Source organism: Thunnus albacares, chromosome 4 (assembly GCF_914725855.1).
Source record: "Thunnus albacares chromosome 4, fThuAlb1.1, whole genome shotgun sequence".
Lineage (NCBI taxonomy): Eukaryota > Metazoa > Chordata > Actinopteri > Scombriformes > Scombridae > Thunnus > Thunnus albacares.
Genome location: NC_058109.1, coordinates 34,294,211 through 34,306,943, shown reverse-complemented (window position 1 = coordinate 34,306,943; position 12,733 = coordinate 34,294,211). Strand labels below are relative to the sequence as shown.

The window sequence follows — 12,733 nt, the reverse complement described above, 5'->3', positions numbered from 1 at the left end:
TCGTAGTGGGGCGGTAACATGCAGTTCACTACGGAGGAGAATCGGGGGAGACCATCATGTCCATTAATACGTGTCCTTGACAAAATGTAAGGGGCGTAGGTAGCAGCTGTTCTCGCCTCCATTCAAGCAAATATCGTGCATTTAGAGATCCCCAGACTTCAGTAGGTGGAGATCTCTGATTGTCTGGTATCGCGAGACTAAACAAGTTAGGACTCCTCTTTAGCCCTGTCAAATATTGGCCAAGATAGGAGTCATTTTATAAGTTAAGAAAGTTAATAAAATGCCTTTACTCCTGTCCAGTTTTCAGAAAAAAAATCTTTTTGGATGGACCTTGTGCAGAATGCAAAAGAGCAACAGAAAATGCAGTTTTAAAACAATGATGGTTTGGGTCTGTCACAACCACAACCACAGTTTTCAGCAGTAATACATCAAACTTTGATTGATTGATTGAATATATTTGATGATCCAAAACATGCAGATTCAAAATAGTTACAGTCATTGAGGATTAAATCACAAAAAATAGAAAGATGCACAGATTCATCATATTGCTATACAATGTATTTTCCAACACTACATGATATTGCAAAATAAATCATTTTCCCCATGTGTATGGATACATAAGTTAACTGGAGGTGTAGTTAAAGAGCTTCAACTGAGAGGATTAAAAGCCTACAATTTATAACAACCTACGGCCTACTTAAGATCTCTAATAATACTTTACTGAAATTGTGGCATTAAATTTTATTTGAACTAGCACAGTCTTGCATTTTCAGTATGTCATTTTAGTGGATACCCTACCCAGTATCATATTGTATACATACCAACTGCCCACTCTCACACCAGCCTCTCTGTGTTGTCTCTAATTGGGAGATGAGGAAATGAGTTTTAGGCTGCAACAGTATCCCCCACCTGCTGTCAGACGTGTGTCTGAGCAACTAATGCCACAGTGCCTGCAGTCTGACGTATTGAATTTAAAAAATCACTTATATTCACAGTAATAGATTCAACTCTACTTGTGAGAAATGTGTTTTGTAGTTAATTTGGGGTTGATTTCACATTTACAAAGTGCTCTTATAATTGGGGTTTGACCTTTAGAGTGTGTACAGGAGAGCAGGAGAGGAACAAAAACCTTTAAACTGAAGTTACTGATGAAATGTTTTACACCATCACTCAGCAAAATGACAAAAACATCTACGAAAACAAGGCTGAGGTTGGAAATAACAGCAATCCTCTAAAATGTATTTGTGATAACCCGAACAGACTGACATTTTAAAAATGATCAGTGCTTTCCTCCAGCAAGGTCACAACTTAAGAGAGTGTAAGCAGGCATGGAGCAATATATCCTGTGACGGTCACACTGATTAGAGTGTTTTGAAGTAAACAAAACATAGTAAAAAAATAAGCCCTTCTGTGAAGCCTGAGTGGCCAAACATAGGAATTCACGAATCGGAAAACCATCGGAGATGCTTCGGAAGGTCGACCCTGGTACACTGTGGATGTGTAAATATATAAAAGACCTCGTATCTCTCTCTCTTCTCTCTGCCTTGGTCTCTCTCTCTCTGTGTCTTGCAGTAATTTGTGCTTTATGCCATCAAAGAAAATCAGTCTCACCTCAGTGGGGTTCCACACACACACACACAGATCTCAGTGAGCCTCAATCAGTCTCGCAGGGCGAGGACACTTTCAGTAGAGCTGTATACACACTCTCTCTCTCTCTCTCTCTCTCTCACACACACACACACACACACACACACACACACACACAAACAAACACACACACACGCACACATGCACACAGTGTAAAGCGGTGGTCGATGCAGGTAAATGGCTCTGCTGCATGGCTCTGTAATCACAGCTATCTGATGCCGAGCAGCAGCCAGCATCACAAATGAACGGGAGCATTGAGTTGTGTTAAACGTTTTTAAAAAGACTGATGAGGCTGCAGCTACGTGCAGCCCTCATGCAGCAGCGCAAAGGAGATGCAGCAGAGATAATAAGAGATTTCTCTTGTATAGAGGTGAATCTATGTTTTTAGATACTGTGTCTGCTTTTTAAAAAATCTGACAAATGTGTGTGATGCAGTTTATTTTATTGCACAAGTGTTTACTTAAGAATTGAACACTATGCCGGTTCTTTTATGGAAAGACTTGAAACCTGAACTAATTCCTAATATCATTTTGACCAGACAAATTATTCTTGGTGTCAGAGGAGAGTTTTAGTGTCACATGACCCTAAAAATATAATATAGTTACATAGTTTCAGAAGCTGACAAGTATTGTAGTTGGGAGATGTTTTTTCTTCTTATTTCTTATTATCTTTATTGCGTATTCTCTCCTCACAACAATATTAAAGACAATAACATGAACATAAATGACAAAATAAAGGACATATTGGCAGATGAGCCAGTTATTGGGGAGATAAATTCAGAAAAATCAATAATATATTGCCAATGTAAATCCAATTTCAATCTATATTTGATTTAAATATCCACCCAGCGAGCAATCCATTTTCTTAAACATTATTGAATGTAAAAATATATATGTTCAAAACTGAATGTAATATCATGATTGCAGAGTAATGTCTATATTCATTGATTCATGCATTAATACACATTTTACTTATTGAATCCACTCTTAGAATAGTTGACATTTAATTACTATCAGTCAACTCTATTGCAAAAAATTATTATTGCAGCAGTGTATAATTCAATGACAGTTCAGTCAGAGACACTTGTACTGAAGAACTGACTACGTATAGCAAGATTTTCTATAGTTAGAATATCACAATATGTACATGATTGGATATTACTAGTCAGCTAGTAGCCAAGCAGCCACTGATAGTAAATCATGAATAAATCAGTACATGCCAATCAACTGCCACTAACACATCTTGAACTAAGGCAATGCTTCATTTTGACTGCAAAAAGGGATGACTGTGATTTCAGTTGGACTTAAAGAACAACTGGTGCAACTGGCTTCAGTTAATTAATGGTGACGCCTGCTGCTAAACTAAATGTAGTGAACCTAAAGTTGTAATGAAATGAAATGATGTTTGATAATTATTTCATGTGAAATGGTTTGTAACGCAGTATATAAGTTTATTGTATTGTTATACTATATATTGTAAGTATTTATCATCCGTTCATTATTACAGGCTCTTTAATCCTCTTTCACTATATGTAACTTTTGTTGTCCTTTCTATCAAATTTCCAGTTATTTTTCCTTATCACTCCTCTTCAGTTCCCCAGTCTGTGTCCCAGGGTTTACTATTTGCAGCTTCACTGACAAAGATGGACTAAAATGTTTTTCTGCCAGGCTTATAAAGGCAATATACCTTTTTAAACTTCAGAGGGAGTTGCTGGGAAAATGTTAGGTTGCTTGAAGCGATAGAGCAGTAATCCTGTCACAGATTTAGAATCTGTGCAGGATAAACTCTCAAGCCCCCATCAGAGCAAAGACATCACAGTAGGAACATATCATAAAATGCCTCTTGCTTCTGTGAGAAGATAAAAGTTTATCTGGGAGTATCCTAAACTTTATTTTCCTCACTGCCTCTCTATCTCGGCAGTGAGCTAAAGCTTTTCTCCTCTTGTCATGGAATTTATGGGGCCTTTTGCTGTCGATTACAGCAGAACGGACACGCGTGGTTTGGCTGTGAATCTACTTTTTGCAGCTTTTTTATTTTTATAAATCAGAACTGACTGAAGAGCAAGGAGCTTTCTTTTAGCTTGGGTTGCCAGGTTGGAGTGAAGCCACAGTTGGAGATCTTCCATATGCTTCCCGATCCCACTCAGTAGCCCACTTCTTCCTCTTACAATCTCCTTGGACAGTAGTATAGCTGTCCGTCAACAGGCAAAAGGAAACAAACAGCCTCCCTGCGATGCATGTATTGTCAGCGACTTGTAGTGCGTGGGCTTTCTGAACACATTGGTAGATTTGGCTCTGGGCACTTTTTGATGCAATTAACAGAAATCTAATTCTCACACTAATGGGAGAAAGAAATAATTACAGCTCTGCCAAAAACAAACTCCGGATTTTTAGTGGGTGACAAAGTGTACGGAAAACAAACAAACTGTACAGAAAACTTACCAAACAAAAGGAGAAGCTGTCAAAAGCAGAGCTTATTAAAAGATACTTCTTATCAGTGTGTGTGTGTGTGTGTGTCTGAGAGAGAAACAGGGAGACAGCTCATATTCCATTATATGAAACCAGTCTCATACTCTACCTCTCGTCTCTGTCAATATTGGGCTTGTCACCGCAAAAAAACGTAATATACTCCTTTCTCTTTGGTCATTTCAGGACTAATGTTACTTATTTGTATGAGGGTGCAGTACTTTCTTAGAATTTCTTCTCAGTCACCTACACAACAGGCAACCTTTTCCACTTCTAAGATCAGGATAAGTCAGTTTCTTGTCCTGAGAATGATCAGGAAGCCAGGAAGCGTTGATGACCACAGATCTTTTTGATGCTATTAAATGAAATAGGAAGTCACCTTTTTGGCATTTGGCATATCGCATAGAGATTGGTGTATGACCACACCAACTGAAATTAATTTTTTATGCCACTTGTTACTTGAAGAGCAGAGCTGGCCTGAGGCATAAGCAAAAGCAGCTGCTTTGGTCCTCATAGCCAGCAGCCCCCTCCCCAAACACACTGAACATGTAAACTCTCTTTAGGTTTCTGTATTTACTCTTGCTCCACTAATCAATACATAATCAGTGCATCAAAGGACATGCTTGTGTTGACGAACCCACACCACACCCAACTCTACGCCTCCCTCAGCTCTAAGGTTAAATCAGGTTTAGGCACAAAAACAAGGGTTAGGTAAGGATCATGGTTTAAAGAAACCCATATTGACTGTTTGTGGGAAACAGGATGTGATCAATGGTAACAGGCTTTGTTGACCCACCCTGACCTCCTCCCTGCAAGGTTTTGCAGCACTAACTGCAAAACTTAACAAAACATCCAACATCTAGCAGCTACAGACTGAGATATTTCCCTCAGAGATTGGTGGAGATCTAAACAGAGCTAAAAAACAGTGTGAATATTGGACTTACATTCATCAGTTTGCCAAAAACACAACATCAAATGAAAGCTAATGTTTCTCTATGTCGGTATTGGATGGATACAACTATTTGTTACCATGATAGCCAATAACTTAACAAGGGGTTCTTTCAGCTTGATGTGGAGTCTTTTGCCCCAGGTCACTAAACTTGAATTGATGCAGCTTTAAAGATACACTCACTGATTTTGATGATGTAGTATATTTTTGCCTTTGCCTTAATCACAGGAATTTAGCCACTGAAGCAGCTTTGCAGTTCGTGTTTAGTGTTAAGTTAGAAGTTAGCTAGTGGCACATGCATAGATTGTATGTTTCCATAGTGTGTTCGTGTGTGTTAATATGAAAGTTAAGCTTCTGCTGGTCTCAGAAATGACCAGGAACTCCAGTTCGTTCTGATATTTTTCTCAGTCTCTCACCTTTTCCTTTAGTTGCTTTATGCTTATGAGATAAAGTCAAATAGTGTTGGGATAAGCGCAAATGTTTCACTGAAGTGTGGACATGTCTGCCTCAATTTGCACATCCACTTGCATCTGACCAGTATTTGTGACACTGTATCAAAGAGGTATTTATGTGTTAAGGTGTTTAAGTGTTACCATGTTAATTCTTTTTATATTTGATTTTAAACATCATAAACTGTGCTTCATCGTTATTTTGTACATTTGAGGTGAGAAGTGACTTAGGGGCCACGAAAAGGCTTGGTCTGGCCCTGAAAAAGTAGTAAGTTGTTATACTGTAACATGTTACTAAGTTAGGACCAGATACCGCTGCTTTTCTCACTCTCTCTTGCTTCATTAGCCCATTTCTGACCGTGCCTGACTGCCAGCCTAACCTGTTCCCCCAGGAGGCACAAGCAGCCATGCTAACCTACTTTTTCCAAGACCTTCTGGGGAATAACAATAATAATGATCCTTTCCCCATTTCAACTGACATATTGTGTCCACATTGTGAGTGTCACATGCATTTCTGGATTCCTGATCCTTTGGGAAAAATTCACTTTCCTTCTGTCTGTCTCTCTGTCCTCCTTTCTTTCCGTCTTTTCCACTTGTAGACAGTTCATTACAGGTGCAGCAGACTCAAATAGAAAAAAATGCTGCCCTGATTGCCTCGATGCTGCCAGGCTGTTTTTCTACTCCGCTATGATGCTGTTAGAAGGTGCACATGATATAATGGATTGCTTTGTGCCAGAAACCCCCAAGCATCACTTAACTCATCAGCCTCAGAGAGAATGGTTCTTCTTAAATCGGTAGATGCTCATCCACTACTATGTTGCGTCACATCTGAATGGACATGACGCAACAAGGACAATGGGGACATATTCAGGGGCACTCAATATATTTGTTGATTACTTTGCTGCAGCGTGGTGTTGGTTGCTCACAGTGTGATCCAGTTACCTACAGTGGACCACTGCGTTGAATGGGGGATGTCCTTCTTGCAGTGCTTTTAAATTAGAGACTGATAATGTAAAACATCTTTCTTGTTGCTTTTACATGGCTGTAGGGATTTAATCAACTGAAAAGGATCATGTTACCTTTCTTTTTCTGATGATATGTCTGTTTGGGGAATGCATTAAAGGAATATGTAGGGGAGCTTTCTTCAGAGTGACTCGGTGGTAGAGAGTGATGGGTGGATGATACAAAAACACCGAAGCTTGTTTCAATACTTTGTGTCAGAGCTTTTATCAAATTAAGAATAGCACATGACTGATGGTGTCTGAAGTTTTATATGTCACTGATGCTTCAGAAAGCATTTCTTTGAGTTTGACAGTTCTGAAACTGCTAAACTTTATGCTCCAGTGATGCGCACGTTGGTGGGACAGAAGAATGAGCAGGAAATATCTTAGTATGTTAACCTGACTGATGTTGTTTGGTCATTTGATCTAACATTATTTCTATAACATTCGGTTCAGGTATATTGTGTTTTGATTGATGCTGCTTTTTAATAGCCTTGCACCTACATGATGTAAGTACTCTCTTTCAACTAATGCACACTAGAAAGACAAAATTTTAAGTATGGAAACATTTCCACTGAACACCAAGTAACAAAACTATAAAGGTAATATTTTAATGGACGCAAATCTCCAATCACATCACATCGGGCCAATAAGGTGTGATGTAGGCCCATTCATGTCAACAAAAATATTTTATTTGTAGGCTTTTTGGACACTTCATTTATTAGTTATTTTACTGTACTATATTGTTCAATAAAATGTGCATTTACAGATTTATTGCATTACATGTACACGTCTTGAACTTATAACACATATATGAGCAATGACTATGATAATGACCCCACAGCGGTTAAATACCTTGGACTCCCCACCAGTCAGTTAGAACTGAAGATGCCCCTTGGATGAGAATCAAAATGTCTTCAAGTATTTACAACCAAGTTCAGTTGCCCTCAATTCAACCCTCCTTGGATAACCATGACCTGGATGGCTGAGAATCTTCACAGACACAGATAGGAGATTGAAACAATAAGATCAGCAAGGTGTTGTGGTGCTTTGGTACACTTTGGCCTTGGTTTTGCTGACTTTAAAGTCCTGAAGCTTCAACACATATTTGTCACTTATATCAGTACACATAATCAATACAAACAAGTCTTACTAGCCTCCATATGTCAAGGAAACTAATCATTACAAATATAGATACTAATCAAAAGAGAAGATTAAACCCAATACACCCCCCATACATGGTGCATCCTATGACATCACTGATTGTCACAAAGAGCATAAAAGCAGGAAGTGTTTGGTTGCCACCCTCTTAACCTCATGGAACTCATGGCAAGTATTGGTAAGTAAGGACAAAGAAATCTAATGTTAAACTCAAGAAACTCATGTTTAAATCAGTAACTGAACAATTCTTTTGAGTATTGATTTAAACTTACATAAAATGCTAAACACAAACAAACCTGTGATAGTGTTTGCAATGCTGTAGATTAAAATGAAATACTGGGTAAACAACTGATCAGCTAGCATGGTTAGCAATATGTAAAGGTGCAAATGAGACAAATTGTGCATGCACCCACTTTATCATGGAATAATTCAACACTTGGGGAGACATGTTTTGCTTTCATTTCGAGAGTGGGAGAAAATTTATATCAATCTTACATGGTTGGAGTCAGGACATCCTTAGCCTAGCTTAGCATAAAGAGTGGAGGCAACATTTGGCCTGGCTCTGTTCAAGTCTAGTCTTGCAACACTTCTAAGTCTGTCTAATTCTCCTTTATCCAAGCAGTACATCTTCAAAGTCTAAAACATGTGTTTAAGAAATAGACTAGTAAAGGACAGATTCACAATTTTTTAAGTGTGTCTTAAAACAGTCAGGTGTTCATATGAACAGTGAAAGAGGCTTTCCTCACTGTAATCCTTCCTCTGTCATTTTGTGCAAAAATGCATCTAAAAGTTGATGTGAATCTTATATGAAGCTTCAGCAGTCTGAGTTAGTCATATCAAGAGGATATCTACCACATTTACAGTCTTTTAGCATCAAATTCCCTCTTTGTGTTTCCTCAGACAGTGTTTCCCTGTTGATCTGCAGTGGAAGTATAGTAAAAAGACTAACATTGAAAGATATCTACTTGAATTGATTCATTTGGACACTGAAGCTTCATAGTAGCTTCAGATAAACTTTTAAATACATTTTTACACAGAAGAAGGACTGTGGATTTGGCCCCATCGTCTAATGGCCAGTGTGAACAGGAGGAATGATTACAGCAAGAAAACAGTTTAATATACATTTGGGTTCCTCACTATTTAAAGACAGACTTGAAAAATTATGAACCAATCCTTCATGGCAGTCTCTCACATGTTTTACCTGTGTAAAACATGTGAGAGACTTATTGTAACATACAAGACTTATTGTAACATACCAACATGGTATCATATCAGCTTTTGGTTACACTTTTTACACTGATCTTGAATAAAAATGACCAGTATACAGGAAAAATTGATCTCTAAAAATGTACTGTAGATACTTAAAGAAAGAAGGTATGATCAAATCTGTACCAATGTTTGATTACGAGGTCCATGTTGTTGATCATTATTTTCCCTCCCAGATGTCAGGGCATCATTTATATTTGATGCTTCACAGAGTTGTAGAATGACAAACATTATAATAGAAGTGCATGGTTCATGGTTTAGCTGTATGTTGTGCTTGTTTTGTTGACTCTAAAAGTGTGTTCAGACATACGTGTCTCCATGAATGATACTTCATGCCAACAATTAATAAGCGTATGTACAGAGACAAAGGGGAGAGACTGGAGGTAATTTAGAGAACCAGAGTTCTTGGTCAGTTGTGAGATCAGTCAGGCTGAACTGGCACACTCCACACATAGTGGACACATTGCTCACTAGCTACAGCTACAGTCTGTATGGTTGGTACATTGCAATGAAAGTCCAGCTCTGATTCACTTCAGCTAATGTTTCAGTCTGTTCCATCTTCTGTCTTTAACATCTAGTGATACAATGACCTTTTTCCATTCACATTCTGACATCATGGAGTCGCATTTATAATGTCAAAGAACATAAGCTAACTATAGACAATTGAAACACTGAAATAGTCTGTCAAAGAGAGACAGGGATAGTCACAGAGAGAGAAATTAGACAATGTGGGCATTCATCAGTGATTCAGTAATGAAAACCACTTCAGTGACAGCAATGCAAAATATTGCAGCAAATGTGTGTAAAGTGCACTTCACATGAGCTCTCCACTCAGCTCCAAAGCCACAAGGTCAGCAATGCAATAATATTTTTCACAATAGTATGATCTATTTTCTGACCTAACAGCTGCCTTCTGCTTGAATTAGTATGATTCAGAGTCTTGTTTGCATCTTCTTTGTCCACTCTGGTGGTATAGTTGTCCCTTTGCATCAATTACAACATTTTCACAAGTCTTCTCTTGACAGTGCTTTTAGGTGAATAGTGAGGTGATCAGGTGTTATGTTGCTATGTTTCTGTCTGGCATGACACACTAGTCAATATCTCAATTTTGACTGTAAAAGAAGGGTAATAAAGGATACATGTGGTATTTAGCATTTTGATAATTCTAAAAAGCCTTCTGAGGTATTTTCATTTTACATTTACATTTCATTTTACAGAATCGCCATTAGCAACACACAACACAAAATATGTACTTTACATGACAAGATAAACTCAAAATCCAGCTGCAAGCAGTTAATCTGCAGGCCATAGAAAGACCATAGCCATGACTTTAATGACAATTAGATTGACCTTTATACACAGATGTGTGTATGAACGTCAATATGCTTGTTTGCTTTTTATAAGTAAGATGAAAAAATCAATCTCAATTTCAAGTCTGTGTATTAAGTACAAAAACTGCTCGCCTGGCTTTGTCCAAAGTTAAATGTACCTACCAACACCTCTAAAGCTCACTGTTGGATCCGTACTCAAACTGAAATATAAAAAACTATTTGAAATTTTAGTCAGTGTAGAAACTATTTTGTGACGAATAAGGTAATCTTCTGTGCAGTATCTTCAGCTACAGGGTGGATTACCAGATATGTTTGGTGAGCATGCAGTGAGTACACAGCCATACAAGCACTATGGTACCAAACCTGACAACCTCACCATAGCTTGAAATACCTTGAAATAGTTCCAGCACATAACTCCCTCTAAAACCACAAACTGACATTTTTACATTGCAGTGAAACAAACTGCTTCTTGCAGGGAAAACACACCCGAGCTGCGGTGAATTGCGGTGTCTTTTGAAGGGAAAGACACTTGGTTGGAAGTGGGAAGTGAACAGTGGTCTCCTGCAGCAAAGGCCACTTTTTGCCTTTTTTGTCATCTTGCTAACTATCTATCCATCCTCCCTACCCGCCTCCCGATGCAGAATTCTGGTTCTAAAGCACTCATTATCTGAATTGACTGTGGAAAAGTTGGTTTTGTCCTTTAATGCTACAATTTCATATAATACCTGCTGCCTGTATTTCTGTCAAAATCCCCATGATGCAGAATGATGGAGACAAATGAGAACAGTAGCAGAGAAAACCTCTCTGCAGCTCCTACATTTCTCTTTATTCAATGATTCCTCAGGGGTCTTGTTGAATAGCCACACATCCAACAAAGGCCACAAGCTGTCAGCCTCTGTGCTGCTCTTGATTAAATCCCTCCTGCTCTTCTGAACAGATCTGTGCTAACTGTACATCTCCCCAATGCTTTAAAGAGCTCAACTTATCTTGCACAGATCAAAACTGACTGTATGCTCACATGGTAGCTTCAAAAGGGAGGACTCTGTCTTCAAGCGTAATTTATTGCTGCCTGGAGGTAAAAACCACAGACTGTACAGTTTAAGTGTCACAGAGGCTCAGAGGTTAGCTCTGTTACTGCACATCAAGAAGGTATGGAGTGTGAAACCTCAGCTTGGATTTCCACTGGGTGCTCCAGTTTCATCCCAAAGTCCAAAGACATGCATATCGGGAGAGCTGGAAACTCTTAAGCTGCTGGGATACGCTCCGGTCACCAGTGACCCTGTGTAAGAACACTGGAAGTAGGCATGAAACCTTCTCATGTGCAGTTTGAGCATTTCTCATTTTCCCTTTGAAATGACAGTTTACATGATCAGAAGAGGAGGAGGATTGTTGATGCACATTTAACACATTCATTTCTACATAAACGGCATATTTCACATTAGCTATTTTATACCATAGCATCAGTGTGTAAAATATCTTGTGCTGTGTGTGTTGCCTCCAAAACAGACTTGGCCTATATAATGATCACCTAACTGATCTAAATACTGTAGATATACAACATCAAGACACCACTGGACATCTTATATGCCATGAAAAAATAATAAATCATGCAGTAACATTTTAAAACGAGCTTACTAACATGAATCCTGAAATTAAATTCATGAGGACTTTTGTTTTGCAGACCGATTGGTTTATGTTTAATGTACATTTTAAGTCTTTTCAAAAATACAGAGGGGAGCTGAACTGCACAGGTCAAACTTATTAACTAGCTAAATGTATCGTCTTTGCATATATCGAGAAGATGATATTTGATAAATGTTTTTTCTTTGATAAAATGATAAAAGATAAATACCTGTATTGCAATTATGGCACTATGATGTACGTCAGATACTACTTTGTGCTTGCTTAGAAATGTAGCAGCTCTTACCTTGCTGTGATATAAACTAGCCTACCTCCATATTTTTCACGCTGCATGCACACACATTTTGACATTTTGACTTGTCACAGCAGGAAAAGCACAGGTGTTTGTAATCAACCTTAATGATGACTTTGTCCATTTAAATGTTCCAGTGAGCCACATCAGTGACCCAGTATACACGAACAATACACATACCCTAACCTGCCACATATAAATGAATTCCACTGTTATTAATTACATCTGTGTTCGACATGTCAAAATGTCTTCTTTGAGAGAGGAAAATTGCCACCACTGCTGTTATTTTCCCTTTTTATGTTGAAACTGTCCATCATATCGGCTTTCTGTTGCTGTTTCGTGTTATTATTTGAGGTACAGTGAGTGTATTTTTTCCTATAAGGTACCTCTGAAGTTTAATTTAATACAAAGTCTAATCAGGGTGTAGATTTCATTCATCATCTCTTGTGTTTTCCTCCTTGTCTCAGTGAAGTAACAAACAAACCACTTCTGAAAAATGCACTCCCCGCAGGTGCTTGATTTGTTTTCTTA

General features: G+C 38.3%; 1 protein-coding gene across 1 annotated transcript in view; it reads left to right on the top strand.

Moving 5' to 3' along the window:
• Positions 1–12,733, top strand: part of LOC122980788 (copine-9-like) — a 166,977-nt gene that overhangs the window by 33,505 nt on the left and 120,739 nt on the right. The gene's annotated exons all lie outside the window — the stretch shown is intronic.